This window comes from Sus scrofa, unplaced genomic scaffold, assembly GCF_000003025.6.
Source record: "Sus scrofa isolate TJ Tabasco breed Duroc unplaced genomic scaffold, Sscrofa11.1 Contig435, whole genome shotgun sequence".
NCBI classification, from domain to species: domain Eukaryota; kingdom Metazoa; phylum Chordata; class Mammalia; order Artiodactyla; family Suidae; genus Sus; species Sus scrofa.
Genome location: NW_018085206.1, coordinates 26,084 through 41,408, shown reverse-complemented (window position 1 = coordinate 41,408; position 15,325 = coordinate 26,084). Strand labels below are relative to the sequence as shown.

At 36.7% G+C, this 15,325-nt stretch overlaps 1 pseudogene; it reads left to right on the top strand.

Moving 5' to 3' along the window:
* Window positions 1-9,581: 9,581 nt before the first annotated feature.
* LOC110258791 lies at window positions 9,582-10,589 on the top strand (annotated as a pseudogene).
* Window positions 10,590-15,325: the final 4,736 nt, after the last annotated feature.

Below are 15,325 nucleotides of genomic sequence, written 5' to 3'. Positions count from 1 at the left end.
TTGATCCTGGTCTTGCTCAGTGGGTTAAGGAAGAATCTGGCATTGCTGCAGGCTGTGGCATGGGTCACAGATGTGGCTTGGATCTCGCATTGCTGTGGTTGTGATGTAGACTGCAATTCTGATTTGACCCCTAGCCTGGGAACTTCCATATACCTCAGGTGCAGCCAAAAAAAAACAAATCCAGATGATTTCTCTGAAATTTCTCTAGAGAAAGAAAAAGAAAAAAAAAAAAAGAAAAGGAAAAATAAAAAGAAAAAAAGGAAAAAAATGCTGAATCAAAATGTCTGAAATCACAAATCAATAAATAACATTAGGATTATAACTTTTAAAATTGTAAATCACTGTGCCATATACGTGAAACATGTAATATTGTACACCAGTGATACCTCAAAAAAGTAATAGCATCATGCCCTCTACTTACAATAGAGAATAAATTTTTTTTTTTGTCTTTGCCATTTTCTTGGGCTGCTCCCATTGCATATGGAGGTTCCCAGGCTAGGGGTCGAATCAGAGCTGTAGCCACTGGCCTACGCCAGAGCCACAGCAACGCGGGATCTGAGCCGCATCTGTGACCTACACCACAGTTCACGGCAACGCCGGATCCTTAACCCACTGAGCAAGGCCAGGGACCGAACCCACAACCTCATGGTTCCTAGTCGGATTCGTTAACCACTGAGCCACGACGGGAACTCCAAGAGAATAAATTTAAAATTTCCTCCATAATGGAGATAAAGAGAATTTCTCTTCAGAGGTTTACAATATTTATTTGTTCTAAACATCCTGAAGGTCAGCAGGATCCTTAGTCTTTGTAGTTCCAAATTCTCTTTCTTTTACGTCCCACAAATTGTTTTACCAACTTAGACACACTATTTTCCAAGAGATATTAAAGAATAACATTACTGTGATCCAGAGAGCGTTTCCCTGATGTTGTACTTTTTGACCCGTGTGGAGACCACTCTGTGGAAACCAGATCCTGGTTAAGCATTTGCTCTCGGGGGCTGCAGCTTTCTCCTTTTTTTTTCCTGCAGCGCCACTGCAAGTTCTGTTTTTTTCCTGATGTGTGTTAAAATATAGATTCTCGACTGGACTCCTCCTTCTTGAACATGTGACTTCGAGGAAGGGGAGGAAACGTGTCAGAAATTCTTACTACTTGTTCTGACTTTAAATCAGCTTGCAAATAGTCTTGGTCCCAGTGAAATATTGAAAAGCAACCATTAATTCAAAATAAGAATAAAACAAATTTCCCAGTATTGCCTGAAAACCCAGACCTCAAGAAAGGTTTCAAAGCCATCCAGACTACATCCCATTGATTTCAGTAGAGTGCCACAGAAAAAAAGCCTGTAAATGAAACAGCTGGAGAATTAGAAGATATTCTGATATTTCACTAAGAGAAATTTAATAGATGCAAAAGTTATTCACTGACAGAAAAGCATAAGATAGGGAATGAGGGAAATGTCTTTTAGACATTTTTCTCTAGTAGTGAATATGTTACAAATAAACTTTTCTGTTAGAGTGTGCATTTCCAATACTCAAATTATAGTATGTGTTAATTCTATAAAATAATCCTACCATTAATAGTACATATTGATTTGGAAAAAAGTTGCTGGAGAGTATCATTTAAAAAGTTACTGGAGCGTATAAAAAAGATATCTGATGCCTGAGGTTGAATAGTAATTTTATGAAAGATATTCAATCTGCAAATCCCTAAATAATAAGTTGAGGATCATAAGATTTATACTTTTATACAGTCCTAATGTGGCTTTGTCTTGATGACTGTGATTAGTAATTCAAACACTTCAGTATCTGTAACAACTAATTCTGTTTGTGTCGTAGAGGTCAGTGTTTAAACCCCCCAGTTCTAGAGTGAGTAGTACTCAGAAGAGTTTTATGAGTTGGCTTATGGTCCCAAGACTCCCTTGAGTTAAAATTACATTCCACCAATAATTAATAAAATACAGAAGCACAAATTGATTGCCTTATGATATGTACATGTTTAAATGTTGCAAGTCTCATCTCTGAGTCATAAAACAATTTTAACTATCTGCTTCAGTATGGTAATAATTTTTGTATTCTATATTTGAAACGTAGTGTGGTGTAAAGTAGATGGAGCCAGACTTTCTGAACTGAAATCCTGTGGTTTTAGTTATCAGCCGTGTGAACTTGGGAAAATTATTTAACTTTTTGGAGCATCAGATTTCTTATCTATAAGAGAGGGATAATAATACATACTTTAAGCAGTTAGTATGAGGATTAAATAAATTTAATATACATAAAACAGTATAATACTGGTTAACACATAGTAAGCATTCAAACAAGTGTTAGCTATTACTATTTCAATCAATTCAAGAGGTGTGTATGCTGTAAAAATAATCATTTTTATCACTTTTGGTAGAGCTCATACTGGTATTTGACAAGATATCTGGTAAACACCTCTCCTCTTTTTTTTTTTTTTTTTGGCAGCACACTTGGCATGTGGAAGTTCCCAGGCCAGGGATTGAACCTGCGCCATAGCAGTAATTAGAGCCACAGCAGTGACAATGCCCGATCCTTAACCCGTTGAGCCACCAGGAACTCCAACATTTTCCCTTTTTCAACCACTACTTTTAGAACTGTATACATATAGTGTAAATATTATTTATTTATTTATAAAGATAGTAAGAAACTTAAAATAAATCAATGACACATTTTTTGGTCTAGCAAAATTCTAAACATATGGAAACTTGACAATATCCACTTTGATTTAAAGATCTCAATTTCATTCTTGTATTTTTTCTATTTGCCTTTAGTTTTCTATAGCTTTCTTTTTTCTTTTTAAAAATTTCTTTAAAGTTGGAATTGAATTTTATAATTTAAGTCCAATTGTGAAAAATATTTAGTTTTTGTTTAAGAAATTATAAAACAAAAATGTATATAAATTTTTGTGTATGTATATTTGCTTTAATTACATTACTGCACTGTGATTCCCTAGTCCCTTGATCCTTATTCTATAGGTATATTCCATGGGTTGGCTCCTCTGGAAACATTACAGAGCAATCATCTAGATTCTTTAATTTTTGGAAAATTTCCCAGTGTTTTTCCAGGGATGGGTAAATTCAGATTGTGAAGCAGGTGCTTTTGCCCTAGACATACAATATAATGTCTTTTTGAACCCTTTGACTAAATCAAGAGGTGTTCTTCTATTTCCTTTTTATTTACCTTTTTTTTTTCTTGCTTGCTTTAGTCCTTTACTTTTAGGAGACATTTACAGCGAATTATTAGCAGCACATCATTGTTTGGCTGCATTTCACAATAACTGGAATATTTGGAAATTTTAGAAATATAGAGTCTGAGGCTCCTATGCCCTCACCAGGGATTCTAGTATTCTCTGTTTATGCTGCCCCATTGGACACTATCATATAGTTACAAGGCTTTAAATGCTACCTACATTTTGATGGCTTTCAAATTCGTATTTCCAGTCTTCTCCATTGAGCATCAAACTGGTAGTTCCAACTGCCAAACTTCATTCATTTTTGGATGTTTAGCAAAAATATGAATCTAAACATGGCGAAAATAAAACTCTCGATTCCCATTGTGCCAAATCTGCTCTCTCTTCATTCTTCCTAAGCATAGTAAATGGGACAAATATCTACGTATTACTGGCCAGAAACCTAAGGCCATCCTTAATTACTCCCTTGCCCTCACCTTGAAAATTTTACCTATTTCAAGGTTTACCTCTTCTCTCCTTATTTATGGCTACTGCCAACAATGAGCCACTCTCTACCCCTGACATCATCCAATGGCCTCCAAACTTGTTTCCCTCCTCTAACTTTATTCCTTTTCAATCCACTCTCCATTTGGCAGCTAAAAGTGTTCTTAAAATTTTTATTTTTTTCCATTTACTTTTTTGAAATCTTTTAAGAATCTTTACACACTTAGAATAAGATTCAGACTCCTTATCATGACCTAGCCCCTTTTATCCGACCAAACTTCTTCCATTCTCTTCACCCCTGTGTCTCTCTAGGAATGCAAGCATTTAAAAGGTTTTTGCACTGTCCCACTTACCAGTAACATTGTCCCAAGTTGTGTTCTTTATTTTCACTTTGTTTCTCAGCTATCATCTATTCAATGAGAGCTTCCTTGATTTTCTAATCTAAACTAAGATCCTCTCCACCCCAGTCTTCTCTATCAAGTTTTCATATTTTTTCTTTAATAGCCCTTACTATACATTTTGCTTTTTAAAAATGTATTGTCTTAGTCTCTTTGGGCTGCTATAACAAAAATATTGTGACTGGGGACTTAAACCAACAATTATTATTATTATTATTATTATTTTGTCTTTTGTCTTTTAAGGGCCACACCTGTGGCATATGGAGGTTCCCAGGCTAGGGGTCTAATTGGAGCTACAGCTGCTGGCCTATGTCACAGCCACAGCAAAGCCAGATCTGAGCCTCATCTGCAGTCTAAAGCTCACGTCAATGCTGGATCCTTAACCCACTGAGTGAGGCCAGGAATCGAACCCACAACCTCATGGTTCCTAATTGGATTCATTTCTGCTGTGCCACGACTTGGGAAACTCCCAACAATTATTTCTTATAATTTTAGAAGCTGGGAAAGCCAAGATCAAGATGCTGGCAGATTTGGTGTCTGGTGATGGTCTACTTTCCTAGTTTATAGATGCAGTCTTATTGTTGTGTCCTCTCTGGGCAGAAGGGGCAAGCGAGCTCTGTGGAGTCTTTTAGAAGAGCACTATTTCCATTCTTGAGAGCTCTGTCCTTGTGACCTAGTCACCTCCTGAAGGCTTACCTCCTAGTACTATCACACTGAATCACATTCATCTGCTTTTATGAATCCAAAAAGATATTATTGTGATTTTGTCAAAGAGTGTTCTGCCTAAGTTTTCCTTTAGGAATTTTTTAGTATCTGGTCTTACATTTAGGTCTTTTATCCATTATGAGTTTATTTTTGTATATGGTGTTAGAGAATTTTTTTTGCCACACCCATAGCCTGTGGAAATTCCTGGGCTAGGGCACGGCTGCCATCTATATCACAGCTGTGGCAACACTGGATCCTTAACCCACTGTGCCAGGGCAGGAACTCCTCAGAATGTCCTAATTTCCTTCTTTTACACATAGCTCTTCAGTATTCTTAGCACCACTTTCTGAAGAAACTGTCTTTTCTCCATTGTATGTTCTTGTCTCCTCTGTTGTGGATGAATTGACCATAGTGTGTGGGTTTATTTCTGGGGTCTCCTGTTCCATGGATCCATGTGTCTGTTTTTGTGCCAGTACTATACTGTTTTGATTACTGTAGCTTTGTAGTGTAGTCTGAAATCAGCGACGATGATTCCTCCAGCTGTCTTCTTTTTTTCTCAAGATTGTTTTGGCTATTCAGAGTCTTTCGTGTTTCCATACAGATTTCATTTTTTTTAATCGTCATTTTTTAAATTAATTAATTTATTTTTAGTCTTTTGTCCTTTTAGGGCCACACTCATAGCATATGGAGGTTCCCAGGCTAGGGGTCTAATCGGAGCTGTTGCTGCTGGCCTACACCAGAGCCACAGCAAAACGGGATCTGAGCCGCATCTGCGACCTACACCACAGCTCACGGCAACACCAGATCCTTAACCTACTAAATGAGGCCAGGGATCGAACCTGTAACCTCATGGTTCCTAGTCAGATTCAATGGGAACTCCCCATACAGATTTTAAAATTATTTGTTCTGGTTCTGTGAAAATGTCACTGATATTTCAAATAGAGATTTCATTGAATCTTTTGATTGCTTTGGGTAGTATGGCCATTTTAATAATATTTTTTCTTCTAATCCAAGAACCTGTTATATCTTTCCATCTATTTGTTTTGTCTTCAGTTTCTTTCATTATTGTCTTGTAGTTTTCCAAGTACAGGTCTTTTTCCTCTTTAGGTGGTTTGTTCCTAGGTATTTTATTCTTTTCGATGTGATGGTAAGTGAGATTGTTTCCTTAATTTCTCTTTCTGCTCTTTCATTGTTAGTTTATAGAAATGTAAGGGATTTATGTGTATTAATTTTGTTTCCTATAACTTTGCTAAATTCATCAATGAGCTCAAGTAGTTTTCTTGTGGTATCTTTAGGATTTTCTATACATGACATCATGTCATCTGCAAATAGTGACTGCTTTACTTCTTCCTTTATGGTTTGGATTCCTCTTATTTCTTTTTCTTTTCTGATTGCTGTGGCTAGAACTTCCAAAACTATATTGAATAAAAGTGGCAAGAGTGGACATCCTTATTTGGTTTCTGATCTTAGAGGAAATGCTTTCATGTTTTTCATCCTCAAGTATGATTTTTAGCTGTGGGTTTGTTATATATGGGCTTTATTATGTTGAAGTATGTTCCCTCTATGTCCTCTTTTATAGAGAGTTTTTTTTTAAACCATAAATGGATGTTGAGTTTTATCAGAAGTTTTTCTGCATCTATTGAGATGATCATATGTTTTTTTTCAATTTGTTTATATGGTATATATCACACTGATTGATTTATAGATATTGAAAAATCCTTGCATCCCTGAGATAAATTCTACTTGAACATAGTGTATGTGAATCCAACATAATGTATTGTTGGATTCAACTTGCTAGTGTTTTGTTTGTTGGTGAAAAATTTATTGTCATTTTAGTATGAGTTCATTATTATGCTGAATGCATTTCTGTGAAGAGTTTTTCCTTGTGACTATGACACCAATTTAACCAGGAAAGCTCCTTGAAGGGCATTAACTGCAACCCTGGGATTTATCCTCCCAATGGCCCCAGTCAAGAAAAGAAAGTCATATTACTCTTTTTGTTCCTGTAAAAGCCCCATTTGCTCTGGAGTAAGGGGTGCATCCCCTGATACCTTAAATGCCCTAAAGAGTTCCCATGTTCTGCTAAAAGGAAATCTTTTGGATAAACCTAGGCTCTCTCTTCTGTGGCAATGGTAATCATAATTATTTTCAGACTACTTTCGATAGTTAGATTATGTACATTAGCAAAGATGGACTATGAGGGCAATTAGGTTAATGTTCTTAGGTCACATGACAACCAGAGAGCTTCATATTAGTTTATACATGATGAAGGCATAGACAGGAAGAGAATGATAGAGAAGGTGGACAAACACAGGGAGGTCAGTATTGAAAGAAGTTGATGGAGCACTAAACCAGGTTTACTGTAAAGGAACGAATAGGACAAGACTTAGAAAAATGTCTATTAGTAACAATGGGGGTGAGAAGAAAGTGCCAAGCCATCTGCTTTCCCAGTAATGACTTAATGGAAGAAAGAAAATATTTTATTCCATGGTTTATAAAGTCTACCTTTGATAGGGTCTTCATTTACCTCTTTTCCACTAAGAAGAAAATCAAACCACAAACCTTTGAAGTTTTATCTTCCTGAATTCTGTATTTTTTCTGTCCCTTACCTCTTATCCCTTTTTACTTTTAGAAAAATTCTGAAAGACAGGTAATAAAAAAGCTGCTACTTTCTTTTAATTAATATAGTATGAAATTAAGACAGCTTTATAAGGGAGGAAAACTATGTCTGCATCAGAAAAAGTACCCATAGCATTTGAATTCAAATATCTTATGATGTATTAATCCTTATTCTAGGAGAATTTTAAAAATCCATTAGAATTTTTCTGTCATACCTTGAAAAGCTGATAGTCATTGACAATACCAATAACATCAAATGGTATATAGATACCTCTATGCCTGCCTAAATCAGTCTTAGCCAACTTCAATGTTCCTGGGTCTCCAGCTTGTAACTCAACCAATCAGACACCTCTGGTTTTTTTAAGCCAGTAAAAAAAGTCCCTCAAAAGATTGGAGGTGAATCTGTTTGGGTTGAATTTGTCTTTTGTCCTATTCAATTAGAGAATGTGAGAGGAGCAGAAGTGGCAGGGCAAAGCTGTTTGGGAATATTTCAATGGTGGATTACTGTGACTTGCAGCAATAACTATATAATAAAAGTGTTTATTTTTTCTATGAAAGATGGATAATGCACAGAGAAAATAAGCAACTGAAAATCAAACTATTAGTAAACATTTGAATTTCTTAACTTTATTATTATTATTTTTTTTAACAAAAGAACCACCACAAGATGACCTTGTATTTGGATTTTATGTGATATTCATGTCATTGTCCCTTATTTTTAAAATTTTTCATTTTTTTGCTTTTTAGGGCCACACCATGGTGTGTGGAAGTTCCCAGGCTAGGGGTCAAATCAGAGCTACAGCTGCTGACCTACGTCATAGCCACAACAACCCCAGATCCGAGCCACATCTGTGACCTACACCACAGCTCACAGCAATGCCAGATCCTTAACCCACTGAGCAGGGCCAGGGATAAAATCCTGCTCCTTATGGATACTAGCTGGGTTCTTTTCCGCTGAGCCACAACAGGGAACTCCCATGTCTTTGTCTGTTAAAAATTAGTGAATTTTCTATTCAGATTCTCTCATTTCAAATCGTAGACCTAAAGACATATGATGAAATTATAAATTATGGCTTAGAATTTAATTTCTTAGCTCTTATTCTAAGAAATTTTGTGGAAACTACCTTTTAGCCTTATTTTCCAGATCTCACAACCTTGTGATATATGCACTTTCAAGTACCACAATCAGAGTTCCTCCTGTCTTTCCTGATCCAAACACTTTCCCTTTCTTGCTCCTTCCTAAACCTTTTCTTTGACTGTCCCTTTTTTTTTTGTCTTCCAAAAAAAGTTGTCTTCTCATTTATGTTTGGAAGCATTTTATCACTGAATTCTCCAATCTATTTCACTTCTCAGTTAATTAATCAAGACTATCAGTCGTTTTTGTTTCTTTGTTTCCATAAAGGCCACTTGAGTATGTGGCTTTACCACCTCAGCACTTCATTCCTCCTTTACCTTCTGGGTGCCATTGTGTGGACATTGTCCAGTGGACCACTTCTGTGAAGTTTCAGCACTGCTGTGATTATCATGTGTTGATACTCATGCAATGAGATTCATCTTAGCTCATTATTGTGAATATTAATAAGTTGGTGTGTGCATGCATGTGTCTTTATACTTGTATTTTCATGTTATTTTTGTCTGAGAATAAGCTGACATAAATAAATAAGAATATTTCATCCTTTCTACAAACATATTCAACTGAAATTGACTTTTTCATTCAACATCGACATTTTAAAGTTACTACTGAATTGTTTTTCATCTCATGGTAAATTCTCTCAGCTTTATGTAAGATGATTAAAACTGGAGATATTTCTTTCTGTGTAATCACAAAATTGGAAATAATCTGAACATTAGGGAAAGGAGGATAAAGATTTTCTTTTTGTAAAAAAAGGGTTTTTTTTTTAAATGAAAAGATATGGGATGTCTTTAATCATTTATCCAAATGCTAACTTATGGATGCACAAAGGAACTCATTAGCTTGAGAAGTTATTAATTGTATCTACAACAGGGCAAATGTCTGAATGAAACTTCAAAACAAAACCATACAAATCGTACTGTCATATTGCAGTATTTGGAAATGGCATAGATTTTTTCCCCAATCAGTTTTCAGGGGTTTGACAATGAGTGGGGCATCCTTCAGTTTATGTGCTTCTTTCCTCAGGTATTGGAAAAAAATGAATGATGAAGGAAAAAAATGCAAGTTCTGAAGATTACTTTATTCTACTGGGTTTTTCTAATTGGCCTCACCTTGAGTTAGTTCTCTTTGTAGTTATTTTGATGTTCTACTTGATGACATTGATAGGCAACTTGTTCATCATTATCTTGTCATACTTGGACTCCCATCTCCACACTCCCATGTACTTCTTCCTCTCAAACCTGTCTTTTCTGGATCTCTGCTATACCACCAGCTCCATCCCCCAGTTGCTGGTCAACCTCTGGGGCCCAGAGAAAAACATTTCTTATGTCGGGTGCATGATTCAACTCTATTTTGTTCTTGCATTGGGAACTGCTGAGCGTGTGCTACTGGTGGTGATGTCCTATGACCGTTATGCAGCTGTATGTAGACCCTTGCATTACACTGTCCTCATGCACCCTCGTTTCTGCCATCTGTTGGCTGTGGCTTCTTGGGTAAGTGGCTTTACCACCTCAGCACTTCACTCCTCATTTACCTCCTGGGTACCCCTGTGTGGACATCGTCAGGTGGATCATTTCTTCTGTGAAGTTCCAGCACTGCTGCGACTGTCTTGTGTTGATACCCGTGCTAATGAGCTGACCCTCATGGTGTTGAGCTCCATTTTTGTGATCATACCACTTATTCTCATTCTCAGCTCCTATGGTGCGATTGCCCATGCTGTGCTGAGGATGCAGTCAACAGCTGGACTTCGGAAAGTCTTTGGGTCATGTGGAGCCCATCTTCTGGTTGTATCCCTGTTTTTCATTCCAGTCATGTGCATATATCTCCAGCCCCCAACAAGAGGTTCTCAAGATCAAGGAAAGTTCATTGCCCTCTTTTATACTGTTGTCACACCTAGCCTAAACCCTCTAATCTATACCTTGAGAAACAAAGATATAAAGGGGGCAGTTAAAAGATTAATGGGGTGGGAGAGGGAGATGTGATGGATCACCTGTTTAGCAGCTTTTGTTTGAAGAGTATTATCTATCTTGGAGGGTTCTTCTGGTCCTTTGAGACTTTTTTTTTTTTTTTTTTGTCTTTCCTATGGCCGCACCTGCAGCACATGGAGATTCCCAGGCTAGGGGTCCAAATGGAGCTGCAGTTGCCAGCCTACACCAGAGCCACAGCAATGTGGGACCCAAACCATGTCTGCGACCCACACCACAGCTCACGGTGATGCCAGATCCTTAACCCACTGAACAAGGCCAGGGATCAAATCCTCAACCTCATGGTTCCTAGTCGGATTTGTTAACCACTGAGTCACGATGGGAACTCTGAGACTTATTTTTGATCTATAACCCAGCAAGTTTAGAAGAAAAGTTCTGCTCCAAATTTGTTGTTCTTTTAATTAAAAGAATTAACCAATTGGTTAACCAATTAACCAATTGGTTAATTCTGGACTATTATCTAGAGATAAACTTTTTGATGTGTACCACTTTAATCTATTCAATATTTAGTGTCTATAGAAGTTAGGCAGTGGGTTTTAAAATTAATATGCTAATTTATAGAGCAAATATTAGTATCTATAGAAAGAGAGGGGCATACAGCAAAGACTTAGGCTAATGGAGTTTTTGGTCATTAATAGCCATTACATTTACCTAAATGGTAAAAATTATTTGGCTGGAACACACTTTTTCCAAGATACTACATTACATGAGTGTTTTGTTCTGTGGGCCTATATATATATATATTATAAAGAATTGCCTGTTCTAAATGGTTCATTCCTTCATCCATTCCTTTATTTATCTACTTATTCATTCGTTCATTCATTCAATTCATTGGCTAAATATCTTCTAGATTGTTGGCTTGGTAACATAGATGAATTTTTCCTGAATAGAACTCACTTTCTAGTGGTGGAAATGACAGTGTTAAGATAGAAAATGAAGTATCTGTATAGGACTTAGTTTCCAATGGGCACAATGCTAATAAATTAATGTATCTTTAAAAAAATCTAAAACAAAAGAAGTTTGGCCAAAACCTTGAAAATAAATACCAGATGGTAATTTCTGCAGGAAGGTAATCTCATTACATGAAATAAAACCAAACAAACAGAACAAGTTTAATTTCCTTTAGTTGAGTTAGTTAATGACAACGATATCGTTTAAATTTAAGGTACCTTAAAGCTTTTCTTTTTAAATATCATTAGTCTTTGCTGTGTAGCATGAGTTTTTTTTTTTTTAATGTAGAACAGAAAATTGGACCATATTTTTTAAAGTTACCATTCCCTATGGTAGATAATGACCAAAAAAATCACAGCTATGAGAGATTCTCAATTAATACAGCAGATATAGGCTTCTCTTTTCCCTCTACTTTTTCAAGGTAGTTAGAAGTATATGGATAGTGGGAACAATTTCTAACATTGTGATTTATAGACTGCTAATTCATGAGAACTTGTAAACTGGGAACAATCATGTTAAATAATGTTAGAGGATCAAATATCTGAAGCAGTTAATACCAGGCTCTGAAAACAACTTGATTCATCTAATGGATGTCTTAAAAACTTACCCATTTTTATACATGGATGTCTTCTTCTTATTGAATTCTAAGTGGTATTTACATATTCTTGACTCAAGTCCTATGTCAGATAAATGTTTTATAAATATCTTCTTCCAGTCTGTGGTATGCTTTTATTTTCTAATAGTGTCTTTCGAAGAGCAAGTTTTTAACTTTAATGAAATATGCATAGTTTCTACAAAAAAGCATGCTGGCATTTTGATTGTGGTTGCATTGAATTTGTATACCAATTTGGAAAGAGCTGACATCTTGGTGATATTGAGTCTTCTGATTTAGGAACCCAGTATATATCTCTATTTAATTACATCTTTTTAGTTTCTCTCAGAAGGATTGATGTTTTTATTATACAGATTTTGTACCTATTTGGCAAAATTCATCCCTAAGTATTTAATGTTTTCGAATGCCATTGTGAATGACATAGAAGTACAATTGATCTTTGCATATTGACCTTGTATCCTGTGACTGCTAAATACGCATTTTATTTCTGGTAGACTTTTAATAGATTTTTAAAGATTTTCTGAGTACATGATCATGTCATTCATAAATAAGGACTTTTATTTCTCTCTCTCCAACTGTTATTTCTTTTATATTGCTATGTTACTCTGTTGCACTGGCTGTGATTTCCAGCTTAATGTTGAATGGAAGAACTGGGAGCCAAAATGCTTGCCCTAATCTTAAGGGGAAAGTATTGTCTTTTACTAATAAGTATATTAGCTATGCGTTATCTGTGTCCTCTACCAGGTTTAGGAAGTTGCATTTTTTTCTTGCTTTTCTGAGGTTTATCATGCAAGGGTATGAAAATTCTGTCCAACACTTTTTCTGCATTTTGTGAGATGATCTGATAGCCTTTCTTCTTTATTCAATTAATACAGTAAATTTCATTGGTTAATTTTCGTAAATTGAAATAACCTTGTCTCCTGAGGGGAAAAAACCTCTTGATATAATATATTGTTCTTTTAAGGCCATTCTGGACTTCATTTGCTAATCTTTTTTTGGTAAGAGTTTTAGTGTCTATAATCATGAGCAATATTAAACAGTATTTTTCTTTTCTTGTGATGTATGTGTCTAGTTTCTGTACCAACTTAATGCTGGATTTATTACATGACTTGGCGAATATTCCCTTCTCTATTTTCTGAAAGAGTTTGTTTAGCATTGGTATTACTTCTTCTTAAATGTTCAATATAATACTCTTGTGGATATATAAGTCCATAGTTCTTTTTGTGGGACCATTTTAGATTAAAACTTCAATTACTTTCATTGTTATAAAAGTATTAAGATTTTTCTGTTTCTTTAAGAATCTGTTTTGATTATTTGTATCTTTCAAAGAATCTACTGATTTCACCTTTGTCATCAACTTTATTATTCATAATATTCCATTATTGTCCTCCTAATGTTTGTAGGATTCCTACTGACCTCCATTTTATTTCTGATCTAGTAGTTTATATCTCCCACACTTTTGTGTGAATCAGTCTAGATAGAGATTTGTCAGTTTCATATTTTATTTTCAATAACTTTGTATTTCACAGATCTACTTTTATATTTACCATTCCCTTTCCTTTGCTAAATTTTAGTTTAACATCATCTTCCTTTTTTAGCCTTTTAAGGTAAAAGCTTCTGTCATTGATATTAGATCATTTCCCTTTGTTTAAAATAAGCATTTAAATCTATACATTTTTCTTTAAGCACTGATTTAGCTGCATCTCACATATTTTGACATTTTCTATTTTAATTTTCACTTTGTTTCAAAGACTTTTTTTTTTTTTTTTTGTCTTTTTGCTATTTCTTTGGGGCCGCTCCCACGGCATATGGAGGGTCCCAGGCTAGGGGTCGAATCGGAACTGTAGCCACCGGCCTACGCCGGAGTCACAGCAACGCGGGATCCGAGCCGCGTCTGCAATGTACACCATAGCTCGCGGCAACGCCGGATCCTTAACCCACTGAGCAAGGGCAGGGACGGAACCCGCAACCTCATGGTTCCTGGTCGGATTCGTTAACCACTGCGCCAGGACGGGAACTCCTCAAAGACTTTCTAATTTCCTTTGTGATTTCTTTGACTGAAGGGAGTGGCACAGTTGGTGTTATCATAAAAGAATGACAAAAAACAGATATGAGAGAATAAAGATTCTAGTAAAAGTGATAATTTCCTATAAATCTATAAATATTTGACTATTGTACATCATTTCTATCTTCTATGTAGCTTTTGTGTTGTTCACACAAGTTTAAAGAATTTGTTTTTTCTGAGGTTTTTTTGTTTCTCCCTTATCTGAGTTACAGTTGTCTGTCTTTTCATTTTTATAGGTTTTTGGTGTGGTGCCCTTTTTGCAGATAATACAGTTTTAACTTCTCTTATTTCTGTGTCTGCCTCCCTTGTGGCTGAAGTTGGTCCAGGGGCTTGCTCTAGGCTTCCTGATGGGAGGGATAGGTGCCTGCCCACTGGTGGATAGGGCTGTGCACCAGCTGGATAGGGCTTTGTCCCTGGGTGAGATTAGACGTGGCTGTGTGCCTGGGCTCTTTAGGCAGGCTGTTTACTGATGGGTGGGCTGTGATCCCACTTGGATTGTTGTTTGGCCTGGGGCTTCTCAGCGCTGATGGGTGAGGTCAGGTTTTCCCAAAATGACCACCACCAGAGAAACACATGCTGATGGATATTCCCAAGAGCTTTGCTTCCAATGTCCTTCCCCACAATGAGCCACAGTCACCCCCTGTTTTCCCGGGAGATCCTCCAAGAACTGCAGTCAGGTCTGACCCATATTCCTATGGAGCCTTTGCTTTGCCCTGGGACCCAGTGCACATGAAAGTCTGTGTGAGTCTTTCAAGAACAGGGTCTCCATTTCCCCCAGTCCCACGGAGCTCCTGCACACAGGCCCCACTGGCCTTCAATGCCAGATGCTCCAGGGGCTCTTTCTCCCAGTGCCTGATCCCTAGGCCTGGGGATTTGATGTGGGGCTCAGAACTCTCACTCCTGTAGGTGAGTCTCTGTGATACAGTTACTTTCCAGTCTGTGGGCTTCCCACCTGGGAGGTGTGGGGTTGTTTATATCATGTAATCGCCCCTCCTACTTCTTGATATGGCCTCCTATTTGTCTTCTGGAGTAGGATATCTTTTTGAAAGTTTCCAGTCCATTTGGTTGAAGGTTGTTCAGCATTTGGTTTTAATTTTGTTGTTTTTAGGAGAGAAGTTGAACTCCAGTCCTTCTATTTGGCCATCTTAATCTCATCTGCAAAATAACTC